This window comes from Felis catus, chromosome F2 (assembly GCF_018350175.1).
Source record: "Felis catus isolate Fca126 chromosome F2, F.catus_Fca126_mat1.0, whole genome shotgun sequence".
Taxonomy (NCBI): domain Eukaryota; kingdom Metazoa; phylum Chordata; class Mammalia; order Carnivora; family Felidae; genus Felis; species Felis catus.
This window is the reverse complement of record NC_058385.1, coordinates 55,366,778-55,383,084: the sequence shown is the minus strand read 5'-3', so window position 1 is coordinate 55,383,084 and position 16,307 is coordinate 55,366,778. Positions and strand designations below refer to the sequence as shown.

Below are 16,307 nucleotides of genomic sequence, written 5' to 3'. Positions count from 1 at the left end.
TTTCATAAGATGCTGCTCTTTTGACAACCATGCAGCCGTATGCACTCTAACAAAGCAAGTAGGTAAGTAACTATTGCTAAATATATTCCTATCTCCACAAAAGCAAAATTATGTAAGATGACCAAGATTATATTACCCACACCCCTTTCCCATCACATCTATCATTATCAGTGTCATTGTCATTAAGTCATCATCATCATAAGCCAGACTAATGCCTCCTCCTGTATTCATAGACTTCCAACTGCTTAGAAAAAAGCATTTCATTTTTGGTAGGGGTTGGGTTAAGACAAGTTTTCCTCCCAGGTTAGGTTTGTTTTACTCTCCAATTAAGTTAGTGTAGCTGATTAGCTGTCATATCATCTTGAAGAACCTAATCACAAATGTTCAAAGACACTTGGAGATGAGTTATCCTCAGCAGTAATGATTGACATTGAGGGATACAAAAAGATGACTAGTTACTTCTTTGATGGGGCCAATTTGGAAAGGCTATCCCAGCTACAGAGCTCCTCAGGCCTCAGTTATAGCTGCATTAGAGACCAACTTATGTCCAATTTTGCCTCATTTCTTTATTGTTATGTACTTACCAAAGGTAACACCCTCAAAATTAATTCTAAGTGCAACATTTCATCAATGTTTTTCCAAAGAACCCCATCTATGCCTCTTGGTGATATGTGTTGAATTTGAGCATCACTGAGAATACTTTAGTTGAACTATTTTTTGAAAAACTTCTGATGTCAATAATTTTTGGTTCTTCTTTTGGTTCTTTCTGTGATCTACTTGGGTTTCTTAGTGAAGACCCTCTCAGTATGCTTCCTGGATAGTAAAGAACTCACTTTAAGGTTCCTAGAGAGACATGGAGGGAACTAAGTACTTTCAGGATTCAGCATGCAGTATCTTACACTTATTGAACCCTCTTGATTTGGGTACTGTAATCATATTCCCAACTCTGGCTGTGGTCATCTAGTGGTATCTGCTTTTTCACTTCAAAATGTGAACCTCTAACTTTCTGATAGGGTGAGGAAGAGCAATTAACCAATAAAATAGGTCTGGAAGGGAACCTAAGGTTCAAACTGCTTCTTAAACAGGTTTCAGTCAGTCCTTATCTAGCACCATTCTGGTCCTAGCATTTTCTGAGTTTTTTGATGTTCTGTTTTAGAGGTTAGGTTATTTTTCATCTTCCCCGTATTCTACTTAGGAGTTGGCATTTTCTGGGCCTGTTAATCCTGTTACTACTCATTCATAAGATTGCAAAAAAGTATTTCCATCATAGCCAAACTTTGTTTCCTGTTTTTCTTTCTCCTGTTTTTTTTCTCTTTGTTAGATGATTATTGAAATGGAGAATTTTGAAAATCTGCACTCAAACAGAAGAATTTATAAAAATATGAGTAGAGCATTGATACAAAGAAACTTGTAGGGTTGAGGAACTAATTTATCTATTACATTAACTTATTGCCCAAAAAATCTAGGAAAATTAGTCCAAGAATGGGAATCTCCCTCAGTAATTTGTTTTGAAACCTCAGGTCTATGGAAGTCCTAATGCCTTCATTTGAAAGATAAGACTATATCTATACATTGACACTTTATGCTTTTTACAAAAATAAAAATTGTACATCTATGTCAGGTTTTAAAAATGTAAATTAGTGTGTTAAACAATGTTTTTGCACATATTAGACATTTCTAAAGTATTGTTTTTGTGGCATGTCTTTTTTTAAAGATGTGACATACTTGAAATAAATATATTCCTATTCACATGTGAGCAAATTTGGAGGGCATTATGGAAAATATATGATAGTATTATTAAATTATTAAGCGATTAAGGCTAATAAATGCTTTGAATGTATATACTCTCTCTGCACCAAAATGAAATCCTAAGAACGCTCTAAATTCATGTAGAATTCTGTTTATTTATGTGGAAAAAATATTATTTAGTGGATATTGGATATAATATTGGATAATATTAATTATCCAAGTTGAACTAAATAGAATTTATACAATTCCATTTTTAAAAAATTTGTTTTTTTATAATTTTTTTATACTCCACTTAATATTAAAAATGAGAGGTGATCAATGTCATTTCAAGGTATCTAACCAAATTTTTTCTTTCAATAATTATCTTTTTGCACCATAACTCAAGGTCATATTAAACATGTTCTGATAATGTTTAATTGCATTCCCTTTTCTTTATTATCCCCAACAGGTTGAAAGCAAAACCCATTTTAAAATTCATAAAGCAATGTTTTACTCAGGCTTTTAAAGGTATTTAACTTATTGTATTAGATAACTCTAAAATCAATGAGTTATCTCTTAGTTTTTGCTAAGAAACTTTCACAATTAACATCAATGCCTTTAATTTTGGAATGCTTATTACAAAGTATAATACCCATAATTAATTTTCCTTCAAACTCTCTCTATAGAAATAGAGTATTATATATATATATATATATATATATATATATATATATATACACACACACACACACACACACACACACACACACTTTTATTCATTAATCTTTAATGTAGACCTAGTTTATTTGTTGGGAAAAATAATTATCTCCCCCTTCCTTACCAATCTACCCATATTGCTTTTATAGCAAGTATCAGTTTTGATACTTCATTTTGAAGCATGCATTCTATTTTGCTACGTTTTCTTCTGCATTCTCAGGGTAGCATTTACTTCTATAACATTTCCTTTTCTTAAGTAATGCCAACTAGAGACCTCCTTAGCCCTATTTTCTTTTTTAAAAAATACATCAGGCTATTCCCTGCTTAAAAAGCATGAAATGTTGTCCATAGCACTTATAATTAATGCCATACTCTTCACCAGTGTCTCACACCTCACAGAATGTGTCCCTACCTCTCAGACACTAATTTCTAACCATGCCAAGATTCCTCCAGTTTTTTGAACACACTTAGCTCATTCCAAACTCTGCCTTCTATCTATAATACTCAATATTCCTGGGAAAGTTTCCTTCATTCCACAAAGTGATCAGCTCCTTCTCATGCTTCAGGACTCAGCACAGAAGTCACTTTTATCAGTGAGGTCTTAAAGGACAACATGATATACAGTAGATCCTCTGTGTTGCTTTGTTGCATAGCATCCTCTTTGTAGCCTTTATTATATTTACCACAATTTCAAACTCATTTCTGGTTTGAATTTATGACACTCCTCAGTTAGATTATAAGTTTCATGAAAGAAACTTGGGTAGGGCTATCTGTAAGGGGCTGGGTGTTTTGTTGTTTCAACAAACAATTTCATTGATTCACGCTGAGAAATAAATCTCTGTCTAATATGTCAGGTATTATCAGAGTCAAAGTATAACAAGTAAGGCAGTTCATGGATCTAATAACAGCAAAGTTATCTCATCCTTCCTTTAAATATGGAGATTCTAAGTGGAAAAGATTTACAGTTAAAATTAATGGAGCTTTTGGGAAAGATATTCTCAAATCAATAGAAATAGGTGGAAAAGTAATGTGAGAAACATGTTTAGCATATAATGACTATGGCATCACAAACTATGAATACAGTGTTTTTCTTTCTAAATAATAATATACTTCGGAGTAAATTTATTCATATATTGGCTAAAAGATTTGAAACAACTGTTCTGATGTTTTTAGATTTCATTTTAATTGTCCAGAATATTTAAGCAGCTGGGGCAAAGGTGAGTCTTATTTTTTGCTTGATTTATCTAAATAATTATCTCAATTTTCCACTTCATTTTCTGCATGTCAATATAACCTTGGGCTATTTCTTTAAGGAGTTATTTGACATAGTGTGACTTTTCCTTCTGCCTTTTAAAATAGAATGTGCCACATTCGGGCTTTCACAATAATAAGTGAAGTGAAGCTTTAGGAATTAGGCAGTTAATATAACTAAGTTTGATAAATGTAATTGGCTAAGCTGGGTAACTGACAAATTTCCATTTTATTTTACACAATTCAGAGGAGTTGGCTTTAACAATCTGAGTTTCGCACGTTAGGTTTTCTTGCAAACATTTTTTCCCTATGATTATTCTTAGAGGTTACTATTTAAATGAAAATATACTGGCAGATGTAATAATCAGTGCTTTTTATCCATTTATTCTATTTTAATTTGAAGATATAGATACATAATTTTACATTTGAAAGTTCCCTTATAGCTTCACAGTAGTCTCATGGCAGTAGTTTATCTAATACTATTATTTACCTATTATGGTGGAGCAGACAGGTACAGTGATGACTTTCCAGCTCAGAATTGCTTCCTTACTTCTAGGCGTGATGCTAATTGTAGTAAAGTGATTAATTTTCCCTAATATTTACTTTCTCAGTATTATGGAATTGTCTGTCGAGGCTCTTTACAATTTTACATAGGAGTGCTTTTGACTACAGTATGCAGAATATATTCCCTGTCCCATTCAGATTGCTCTTGGCCATATGATTTGATTTGGCCAGTAGAAGGTTAGTGATGTGATGAATGTGATGAAAATAGATGCCTTATGTGTACTTGGGTGATTTGGCTTAGACTCTTATGGTTCCGCCATCTTGTATTTCTCCCATCTCTGTGAGAAGAGCGTACTCTTGCCACTAGTCCCAGGAAGAGATATGTGGAATAGAACCCTAATGGACTCACAGCCTAGAGCTAATTAGTGAATTTCGTTTTACCCACTGATCAAAGAACAAGAAAAATAAATGTTTCCTGTTATAAACCACGAAGTTTGGGTGTTGTTTGCTATTCATCTTTAATGCAACAGAAAACTGACCAATATAAATATATAAGATTGCAACTTTAGTGGCAATGTATGTATAATGAGACTATTTCTTTCTTGATGGTTTTTCTAGTTCTGGAAATCCCACTCCAAGTGAGTCTTAGCACAAAAAAGAAAACAAGAAAGCTATCTGTGACTGTCATTTAAGTATCATCTATTATAAAAGTTAGCAACTTGACTGTTCACCACATAACCCTATTTACATTCCATCCACCCAAAACCAAGAACACCACACCATGAAGGACACCCACGATATGAAGAAAAAAATACAAAAGAATTCATTAATTTAAAAAGTTGAGGACTTCTGCTTCTGAGAAAAATGAGTAAAGTACTTTTTTTTTCTTTTCCCTCCACTATATACAACTATAAATCCTGGATATTCTATGTGAAACTAACATAAGAAGATTCTGAGAGGTAAAGAGAAAAAGGTAGAGTGATGAGAGACATAAAAACCCAAGTAATGCATGATTATTGGTTCCTGGCTTTTCTTTTTGTCTCATATTTTCCAAACTTGGAACTGAAGAAGCTACCACTTGAGAATACCAACACATAGAGGCAAACAAAACACTCCTCGAAAAGTCTGCATCTTTAGCCAAAGATCCAGAAAAGGGACAAATAGATAAAACAGAAACTTTTAGGAAAAAATAAAGCTTTACTCTAGTTAAATAGCACATGTCAGCAAAGTTCAAGTGGGATCTTAGATTTCCAGCATCACCACACCGTGACAAAGCTTCCCAACTCCCCCAGTGAGGTGGGGTGAGGGAAGACCTAATTGGGAGCCATGTCTTTCAATCCTACCAGGCAATAATAAGGCCACTCTTTATTTTATGGGGATTATAAGAGAAGCTTGGATTTCTAAACCAATATCAATAATGAGGCACTCCTCCTCCCTGCTGTTAATGTCACAAAAAGCCAGGAGAGAAAGACAAATACCATATGATTTCACTCATATGTGGGATTGAAGAAATAAAACAAATGAGCAAAGGAAAAAGAGAGACAGAGGGAGGTCAAACCAAGAAACAGATTTTTAACTACAGAGAACAAATTGATGGTTACCAGAGGGGAACTGGCAGAGGGTAGGGGGGGATGAGTTCAATAGGTGATGGAGATTAAGGACTGCACTTGCAACAAGCACTGGGTGTTATATGGAAGTATTGAAACACTGAATTGTACACTTCAAACTGATAATAAACTGTGTGTTAACTAAGTGGAATTTAAATTAAAAACTTACAAAAAGAGAGAAAAGGCCAAGGAAGTGTCAAAAATTTTACTTCTACCCATGAGTTATGAGGCCACTTTCCCTGAAGGGTATCCATGAGATATAAGAATGATGGACTACTGGGGTGCCTGGGTGGTTCAGTCGGTTAAGTGCCCAACTTCGGCTAGGTTCATGATCTCCTGGTTCGTGAGTTCAAGCCCTAAGTCAGGCTCGCTGCTGTCAGCACAGAGCCCACTTCAGATTCTCTGTCTCCCTCTCTCTCTGCCCCTCTCCTGTTCATACTCTCTCTCTCAAAAATAAATAAAACCTTAAAAAAAAAAGAATGATAGATTACTAATTTTTCCAGTCAAAAGGTTATCATTGGAGGCCTAATGAGGAGCCAGAGACCTCCATAACAAAGAGTATCCTTTTTTGTGCATTGACAGAGGCTGGGCAGACTCTGGTTTCTAATCTTTCTGGTGGTAATGAGTCAACACATTCCCTTTATCTGGGAGGAGCATCATTAAAGGAAATCAACTAAAACAGAAGCCTTAAATAAGGCCCAAAGTCTCATAATACATCAAGTATGTCCAGACTTTAATAAACAATTCCTTGTCATACAAAGAACCATAAATATCTCAAACTGAATGAAACAATGAAATCAATAAAGGCCAACACTAGGATCATGAAAATGTTAGGATCATGAAAACTCTCTGACAAAGAGTTTAAAGCAGCAATCATAATAATGTCATGATGAGAAGGTACAGAAAAGTTCTCAAAGTAATTGAAAAATAATTGTCTTAGCAAAAACATAGCATCTCAACAAAATATAATAGCAGATAAAAGCAATAAAACTCAATGGATAGACCCAACACTAGAATAGACGAGGCACAGCAAAAAATCTGTGAACTTGAAAATAGAAAACAGAAAGACGGAAAATAATGTGAACAGTGCCGTAAGGACCACTGGAACCACAATAAAAGTTCTAAGACTTGTGTAATTAAAGTATTAGAAGAAGAAGAGAAAGAGAATATGGCTGCACAAATTACTCAAAGACTAATGGCCAGAAATTTACCAAATTTGGCATAATACTTAAACCTTATAGATTCAAGAAGCTGAACAAATGTTAAGAATAAATTCAAAGGAATCCACACCAAGATACATCATAGTCAAACTTCTGAAAACTCAAGACAAAGAAAAGAGTCTGGAAAGCAGTGAGAGAGAAATGACACCTTACCTATAAGGGGAATATAGTTCAAGTGACAGGGGATTTCTCATTAAAACCCAAAAAGGCCAGAGGAAGTGGCACAATATTTTTCAAGTGTCAACTCAGAATCCTATAGCAAGAAAAAATATCCTTCAGGATTAAGAGACAAGACATTCTCACAAGGTAAGAGATTTTTTTTCCCCAATGGACCTACCCTAGAAATGGTTAAATAAAACTCTCTAAACACAAAGGAAACAATGAAATAAGGAAAGTTGAAACCTAAGGAAGGATAAAAAAAAATGGCAAACAAACTTAGAGTTAAATACAACAGCTTTTCCTTCTCTTCTGGAGTTAAGTTTTCTTTGACTGTTGAAGCAAAAGTAATAACATTTCTTGGTATGGATGCTAATGTATATGGAAGAATATTAAAGATATTTATATTATAAATGGAAAGGGTAAACTGACATAAAGCAATTAAAGTTTCTACACTTACTCAAACTGGCAAAATGGCACCAGTAGACTGTGTATGTATGTACATAGTACAGCATATGATGCAATCACTATAAAAGCTGTACAAAGTGTCAAAGAGAAATTTCCCTGGATTCTGGTTAAAAATGACAAGGAAGGCTTTCTTTCAGGACTGTTGCAATAGGGAGAGAGACTAATGTAGTAAGGGAGAGAAATTGATTTCATTTATGTTGAAACAAAAAATGAAGGAGATTTTAAGCAATTGTGTAAGCTATTAGGAAAGTACTGTAGGCTGTTAGGAAGAAATACAGAAGAAGGGAATAGAACACACAACCAAGAAACATTCCCATACAAATATTCCTAACAGATTTTTGCCAAAAGTGTAAAAAAAAACCCTCAGTGGAAGCCAGGTAGATTTTTCATCCAGTGGTGTTGGAGGAGTTAGACATTTGTAGATAAAAGAGTGAACTTAGACCTTAATCTCAAATGTTATACAAAAATTGGATAATAGGCTTAATATAAATTTAAAATATGATATGAAAAATTATAAAACTTTTAGGAAGAAAGCACAAAAGTGAAACACCTATATTTAAATTTTTTTTACATTTATTTATTTTTGATAGAGAGAGACAGAGCAAAAATGGGGAAGAGGCAGAGAGAGAAGGGGACACAGAATCTGAAGCAGTCTCCAGGCTCCAAGCTGTCAGCACAGAGCCCCAACGCGGGGCTCAAACTCACAAACCATGAGATCATGACCTGAGCCGAAGTCAGACGCTTAACTGACTGAGCCACCCAGGAGTCCTGAAACACCTATATTTAGGACTAAATTCTTTGACTTTATCACAAAAATATAATCCACAAAAAGAAAAAAGTGCATGCAGTGGGACACCATAAAAATTAATAATTTAGCTGTGTAAGACCCTTTTAAAAGGATGAAAAAACAAGCACTGCACTAAAATATTGATAGTCAAGTATTTGACAAAAGACTGGTATCTAAAATGTGTAATGAAATATCAAAATCAATAGTGAAAGCAGAGGAAAAAACTACAGTGATAACAGTATTTTTTGTTAACAACAGTTCACCTAGTGAGTATTGATATTTTGGGTCTGAGTGAAGAAATAAGAGGGGGGAAAAGGAGGTTAAGGAAAGGGAAAAAACCCCACAAACATAGAAGATGAACATAGCCATGAAGAGAATTTTCACCAAAAAGAATATACTGATGTTAAACAAGTACATGAAAAAAATGTTTAACAGCATTAGGAAATTAAAGCCACAGTTGGATACCACTATACACTTATCAAAATGGATAAATGTAATCCTTGAGACAACATCAAATGTTGGAAAGGATGTGGAGAAACTGGATCATTCATATATTGCTGGCGGGAATGTAAAATTGTACAGCCACTGTGGAAGATAATTTGAGAGTATACATTTTATAAATTAATAATAATAATAATAATAATAATAATAATATGTAACTACCATATGACTCAACAATTATACTCCTGGACATTTATCCCAAAGAGATTATGTTTACATTAGAATGTGCACACAGGGTGGGGCGCCTGGGTGGCTCAGTCGGTTAAGCGTCCGACTTCAACTCAGGTCATGATCTCACAGTTCCTGGGTTGGAGCTTTGCACGGGACTCTGTGCTGACAGCTCAGAGCCTGGAGCCTGCTTCAGATTCTGTGTCTCCCCCTCTCTCCACCCCTCCCTGCTTGCACTCTGTCTGCCTTTGTCTCTCAAAAATAAATAAATGTCAAAAAAATTTTTTTTAAAAATTGGACACAGGGGCGCCTAGGTGGCTCAGTCGGCTAAGTTTCGGACTTCTGATTTTGGCTCAGGTCCTGATTTCATGGTTTGTGAGATGGAGCTCCACATCAGGCTCTGGGCTGACAGTGCAGAGCCTGCTTGGGATTCTCTCTCTCCCTCTTTCTCTGCCCCTCCCCGCTCATGCTTTCTTTTTCTAAAAATACATAAACTTTTTAAAAGATTTGCACACAAACATTTATCGCAGCTTTATTTGTAATAGCCAAAAACTGGAAACAAGCTAGATGTCCTTTGATAGGTGAATAGTAAACCCACTATGGTACATTCATACCATGAAATACTGTTTAGCAGTTGTTATGGGCTCAGCTGTATCTCTCCCACATTCATATGTTGAAGCCCTAAACCCCAATACCTCAGAATGCACCCGTATTTGGAGATAGTGCCTTTAAAGAAATGAGTAAATAAAGTTAGGCTATTAGGGGGGCCCTAATCCAATCCTCCTTATAAAAAGAGGAAATTTGGACAATTAAAGAGACATCAGACAAAAGACCACATGAAGAGATGGAAAATGTAGCCATCCGCAAGCAAAGGGAAGAGACCTTAGAAGAAACCAGATCTGTTGACAATATGTTTGGTAGAAAAATAATTTTAAAATTAGAATTATTTATGGAACTATACTATTAGTCCTGTATGCTGCCAGAAGTCATTAAGTGACTTGGTTGGGAAGATTTATCTACCATGGATTGTTTCTGAGAAGTGCTGGATTTCAGCAATACCAAAGACTAAACAGAGAAGAGAAGCTCAGTCCAGGAAACTGTTTCCAAGCCAGTAGAGAAGTGAAGGGAGTTCCAGGAATCAGACATACGATGTACTTACAGTGGTTACAGTCCTGACAAGAGCAGGAATAGACAGGTCTTAGAGTTTAAAAAAGAAAAAAAAAAAAAAAAGGCCTGTGAAGAAAATGAAACTCAGTAGATCAAATCATATAATAAAAAGCTTGAGAAAAAATTTTGACACAGGTAAAAAATATAATATAAGCCAATTTGAAATTTTAGGGAGAAAAGAGCAGCCATATTGAACAGTGGTTAAAAGTATGGGATATTGAGCTAGACTGCTGACTTCAAGTACTGGTTCTGTACCTAGTAGCCACAGGAAATTAAGTAGGCAAGCTTCCTAAATTCCCTGTGCATCAGTTTCCTCACACGTTAAAAAAAAAAAAGTAGTACTGATAAAAATAGTGCTAATTCACAGTTTCTTTGGAAGATGAAATGAGTTAATCAGTTTATAGCATATTGAAAAATGGCTGGCATAAAGCAACCACTAAATAAATGTAGCATTATCATTTTAGCGACTGTTGATAATATCAGAAAGAAAATGTAAAGTATATGATACTCCTTGACTCTGCAATATATTATGAATTATATTTTAAATTTGAACCTTAGAATATTAAACTTGAATTTTAAACTTTATTATTCTAGGGATAAGGCATGCAAGACTGTTCACTGGCTTCCATGTTTTATCTGCAAATAAATGTAATAGACATAGTGAAGTTCGTGACCATTGTAGATAGTTTTCATTCATATAATAGTTTAAAATAGATTAAGCTCTAAAAAATGTCAAATTTGAAGACGACTTTTGAGTTTTATTTTACCTCTTCATTCACGGTTCCCACATTATTTAAATTTCCCTGTTAATAATCTATGCCTTTCCTCTTATGCAAATAAAGCAAACAGACCTAAATTTGAAGAAAATACTGTCATAAATATCGATAATATAAAAGTAAAAAGAAATAAAAGAGTGAAGTATTGTAATACATTGAAGGATAAAGATTACAGTTAGAATGAATGAAAAGTAAAGGCCTTAGCATATCATTACATTGTTCGCATTCTATTTGAGAAAAAAAATTATTTGAAAATATAAGAGACATCTAAAGCAACTTGAGAGAAAAAAAGTGGAAGAAAAATAAAGCACATAGAGGGGAGAAAAGGTATATTTGTTGGGGTAAATAATATAAAATTTTCTTATAATATAGAAATTTCTCTAATATGATGGGTGAGTGAAGTTATCCCTGATTGAAATGGTAATATTGAAATAATATCCAAATTTGCAAGTGGAAACAATAGAATGATTAGAAATTTGATGAATCTAGAAAATATACAGAGAAAATGTAACAGTAAGTTAATTAATCATTCAAAATAAAGATTAAAAGAATAAAGAGAGAGATGTCGATTATTACTCAAAAGGTGAATAAACTAAACCTTTCTTTAAAAATATCTGACTTTCTAGTCAAATTGGGTTAAGAGATAGAAAGAACTTTATTCAATTTATAAACAACAATACCAACAACAACAAAAACAATAACAATGACTGTACAAGCCACACTTTACAAATAGCATAAATCAACAAACTATAAGCAATATATGAACTTAATATACAATGAAAAAACTGCTAGAAATGCAAGGGGATCCTAATAAAAACAGATGTAATAAAACAAAAGAAATGTGAAAGCATGAAGGATTATATTTAAAAATTGTTCCAGGAGGGGCGCCTGGGTGGCGCAGTCGGTTAAGCGTCCGACTTCAGCCAGGTCACGATCTCGCGGTCCGTGAGTTCGAGCCCCGCGTCCCGTGAGTTCGAGCCCCGCGTCCCGTGAGTTCGAGCCCCGCGTCGGGCTCTGGGCTGATGGCTCAGAGCCTGGAGCCTGTTTCTGATTCTGTGTCTCCCTCTCTCTCTGCCCCTCCCCCGTTCATGCTCTGTCTCTCTCTGTCCCAAAAATAAATAAACGTTGAAAAAAAAAATTGTTCCAGGAACTAATTAATACGATAGCATACAAAGTTTTACCTTGCAAGAAGAGATATGTGTATGCATGTGTGAATATATGAGTATCTTTGAAATATTTTCAAAATTCAGTCATGCATCAACTCTTGTAATCCAGTTCAATTAGAGATAGCTTTTAAATACAATTGTGGTTGCATGAAATGTATTCAGCATTTCAGTAATTGTTACATTACACATTTATTTTATTGGCATTATATCATTAAATTTTTTTTAAAGCAGTAGAGAAATCTTTGTACCCTGATCCAGGAAGGAGTAAAATAATATCTGGGGCAACAGGTATGCAGATATTAATTTGCTTAGTATTTTTTTTTCAAAAAATATGTATTCAATTATTCTGAAACTTGTGAACGGTAATGGGATTTTTAAGTAAAGTCTAATTTATCAATACACTAATAGTGACAATCTTAATTGCATTAATTAGATAGAAAGAATTGAAATTCCTACCACTACAATCTGGGGTATTATATAGAGTGTAGGCAGAAGCCTAATTCACTGAAAGATTTATTTATTTTGAAAAGAAAAAGAAAGAATGGCAGGGGGGGAATAACACTTTGGGGATATAGTGTCCAATTGAGAGAAAAAGCCAATATTGCCAAGATTCCTACGTGAGGCTTAACTGTTCAAGGCATGGTTAGTAAAAGCAAAAGTTGAACTGAGGGGATAAAGGTGAGTTCAGAAAAGTGAAAGAAATCCCAAGAGACTGTGCTGCAAACAATTGCTCAGAAATAGAAAGGAAAGCAACAAATAAATGGTAATGAGATTATAGGTTCAACAAATAAAGAAAACAGATAAACTAGGAAGAGTTGAAAGAATTTGGAACAAAGAAGCTTTATTCTCAGAGATAAACTTGAGAAATGTGTCACCTTTTTATTCATTATTAAAACACCAATGATTTGTAGAATCTTTACTGAAATTTGAGATTCTCTGCATTATTTTTAGAAATGTCTTGTTTTCCACAAATGATTCTAAATAAAAAGGCAGCTTACATTAACATCTAAGGATATTTTTCTTATTTCGTATATAAAGGAGGCCAATATAATTGCTTCCACAACATTGATTAAATTAACCATGAAAATGTAACTATTCATCTGTATTTAATTAACAATGAACTCTCCATATCCTCCCATAAAGTTGATTGTGTTAAGTAAGAATGACAATTTAAAGGATGAAATAATGTAAGAAACAATTTAACTGTAAGTTATAAGTCAATAACACCCCACAGAGACAACCAGACAGCTGTACCAAGTACAGACATTGGATAGTATGAAGCTGGAAATAAATGAACATCTGATTAACCATAGTGACTTCAGTTTAGTGTCATACCAGAGGATCTCAAATTTCCCAAAATTTATCAGTATTTTACCTTTTCTAAAAAATGATTTAGAGTTATATGAAATGCAGCGCAACCATGCTTTAGTCTTTAACCCTTAATCTCCTATGTGTTAAACTGCCCACTGAACTTTTTTATTTCTATTTAAAGTGGGTAAGGTTGACAAAGGAGGAAAGGAGATCGATAAAGGTATCATTCTTTAGTTGATCAGTGTCTATTGTGAATCAGTGTGTCCCTGCATTGTTAATCAATTAGTCATCAAATTTTGGATGAAAAGATCTATAGAGGTGGCATTTTCATGCATCTATTACTTAGATCCATTGTTTAAATCAAGTGTTACTAAGGTATTTGATCATCATATGGGTAACTGGAAGTAATTTTAAGGTTCACTCCATAGCTAAGTATTCAGACATGCTGCTTGAGATCCTAGGCATATCAGAGGCACAACTACATTCCACACAAAATCAGCATGGAGAAGAATGCTAATTATCTGTTATATTATTGCTTATTGTTACTCCTTTTTATTCATTTTCTCTAATAGATTTACATAACCATATCATTTGCAAGATAACTCCTCTCTTACTGATATTAAATGTTTTCAAAAATAGAGTGCTGAAGGATATGACATAGGCAGAGGCTGTAATGTTTCGCATAGTTTGGCTTGGCTTCTTGTGCTTCTTTGAGCTATGAAAAGAGCATGCTAATTTTTAGTCCCAGAATGTTTGATTTGTTAACCAATGCCTGAAATAATGTCCCCCGTCCCCAACCAGTCTGTACGTATGTAAGAAAGAAAATACATGATTTTAGCCCCTGAGATATGAGTGTTAAGTTATGCAGCAGCAATGTGACTAATATTCTAGATATGTCTGTGAGGCTGTTTTTAGATGAGACTTAACATTTGAATCAGCAGACTGAGTAAAGAAGATTGCCCTCCTTCATGTGAGTGGCCCTCATCCAATCAGTTGAAGTGTTGGACAGACAAAAAGGTTGACCCTCCTGAGAATAAGAAAAGACTCTTCCTACCTGAGTACTTTGAGCTAGGACATTGGTCTTACTTGGCCTTTGAACCTGAACTGAAAGAAACATCAGCTCTTCTTGGGTCGTGAACCTGCTTGCTTTTAGACTGCAATTCTCATGGTTCTCAAGCCTTTGGACTTGGACTGGAACTATTCATATCGACTCTCCAAGGTCTCCAGCTGGCCAGTTACAGATTTGGGGATTTCTCAGCCTCCAAAATCATGTGAGCCAAATTCTTATAATAAAGCTCTTTCTATATGTAAATCTGTTTTAGTCAGGGTTCGCTAGAGAAACAGAACCAATATGATATATCTGAAGAGATTTGTTATAGGAATTGGCTCATGCAATTATGAAGGCTGAGAAGTCCCACAATTTGCCATCTGCAAGCTGCAGAAACAGGAAAACTGGTAGTGTAAATTCAGTCTGAGTCAAGAGCCAATGGTATAAGTCCCTTTTGTAGTCCAAAGTTCCAAAAATTGTGTGTGTGTTGGGAGGGCAATAATTCAATTCCTGGTTCAAGTCCAAATGTCCAAGAATTAGGAGTTTTGATGTCCAAGAGCATTGGATGATGCCCACTTGCATTGGTGAGGCTGTTCTTCTCTACTTGGTCTAATGATTCAAAAGCTTATCTTTTCCAGAAACACTCTCAGACACAAGAAAAAATGCCTTACCGTCTATTTGGCCACCTGTAGCCCAATTAGATTGACATATAGAATTACCTGTCAATCATCTATCTATCTATCTATTTCTATCTATCTATCTATCTATCTATCTATCTATCTATCTATCATCCCATCCTGTTTCTGTTTCTCTGGAGAACCCTGACTAATATAGATTTATAAGCTGATATATAAGCTGTAACAAACAGTTTAGCTGGCTGATCAGGAACTTGGAAGGAATATAATTGGAAAATTGGTGATAAGGAATATAATAGGAAAATTGCTTACAAGGAAATTTAGGGAAGAATTTGTGTATAGACCTCTCTGAATGGGCAAAAACATAAAGATATTTGTGTTGTATATAAATGCTCACCAAAGAGGGGTGCCTGGGTGGCTCAGTTGGTTAAGCGTCCAACTTTGGCTCAGGTCATGATCTTACAGTTCGTGAGTTCAAGCCCCATGTTGGGCTCTGTGCTGACAGCTCAGAGCCTGGAGCCTGCTTTGGATTCTGTGTCTCCCTCTCTCTCTGCCCCTCCCCACTCCTCTGTCTCTCTGTCTTAAAAATAAATAAAACATTAAAAAATTTTGTAAAAAAATAAATGCTCACCAAAGAGTGATCTCAGAAGAGGAATATTTTAGTAGTCAAGTTTATAGGATGACACATTCTGTGGATACCAGTCAGCCTCCTTCCCAAGCCATTCTTGTCATTGCTCAATGAGTTCATGACTAAAGTAGCCATAATGACAAGGATCAAGATTTTTCATGGGTTCGGCAACATTAATTTCCGCTCACCAGGACTGACCTGGCTAGAGCAACTGCTGACTTCCCAGTCTGTCAACAGCAGAAATCAACAATGATTTCCTAACATGGCATTGTTCTCCAGGATAATAAATCAGCTCTCTGGTCGTAGGTCAATTATATTGGACTGCTTCCATCATAGAGGGGTCATCCCTTTGTTCTTAATGGAATAGTCCAAGTATGGATTTGCTTTTTCTTCATGAAATCCTTTTGTCAGAACTGCCATCTGTGAACTTAGAGAATTATTCATGGTTATGGTACTCCACATATTAGTT

At 34.9% G+C, this 16,307-nt stretch overlaps 1 non-coding gene and 1 pseudogene across 1 annotated transcript; both read left to right on the top strand.

Annotated features, from left to right (window-relative positions):
* Window positions 1-16,307, top strand: part of LOC101092490 — a 135,281-nt pseudogene that overhangs the window by 71,079 nt on the left and 47,895 nt on the right.
* LOC111558611 lies at window positions 8,663-8,733 on the top strand. Its single transcript, XR_002739701.1, has one exon. It is a non-coding gene; the product is annotated as a small nucleolar RNA SNORD56 (small nucleolar RNA).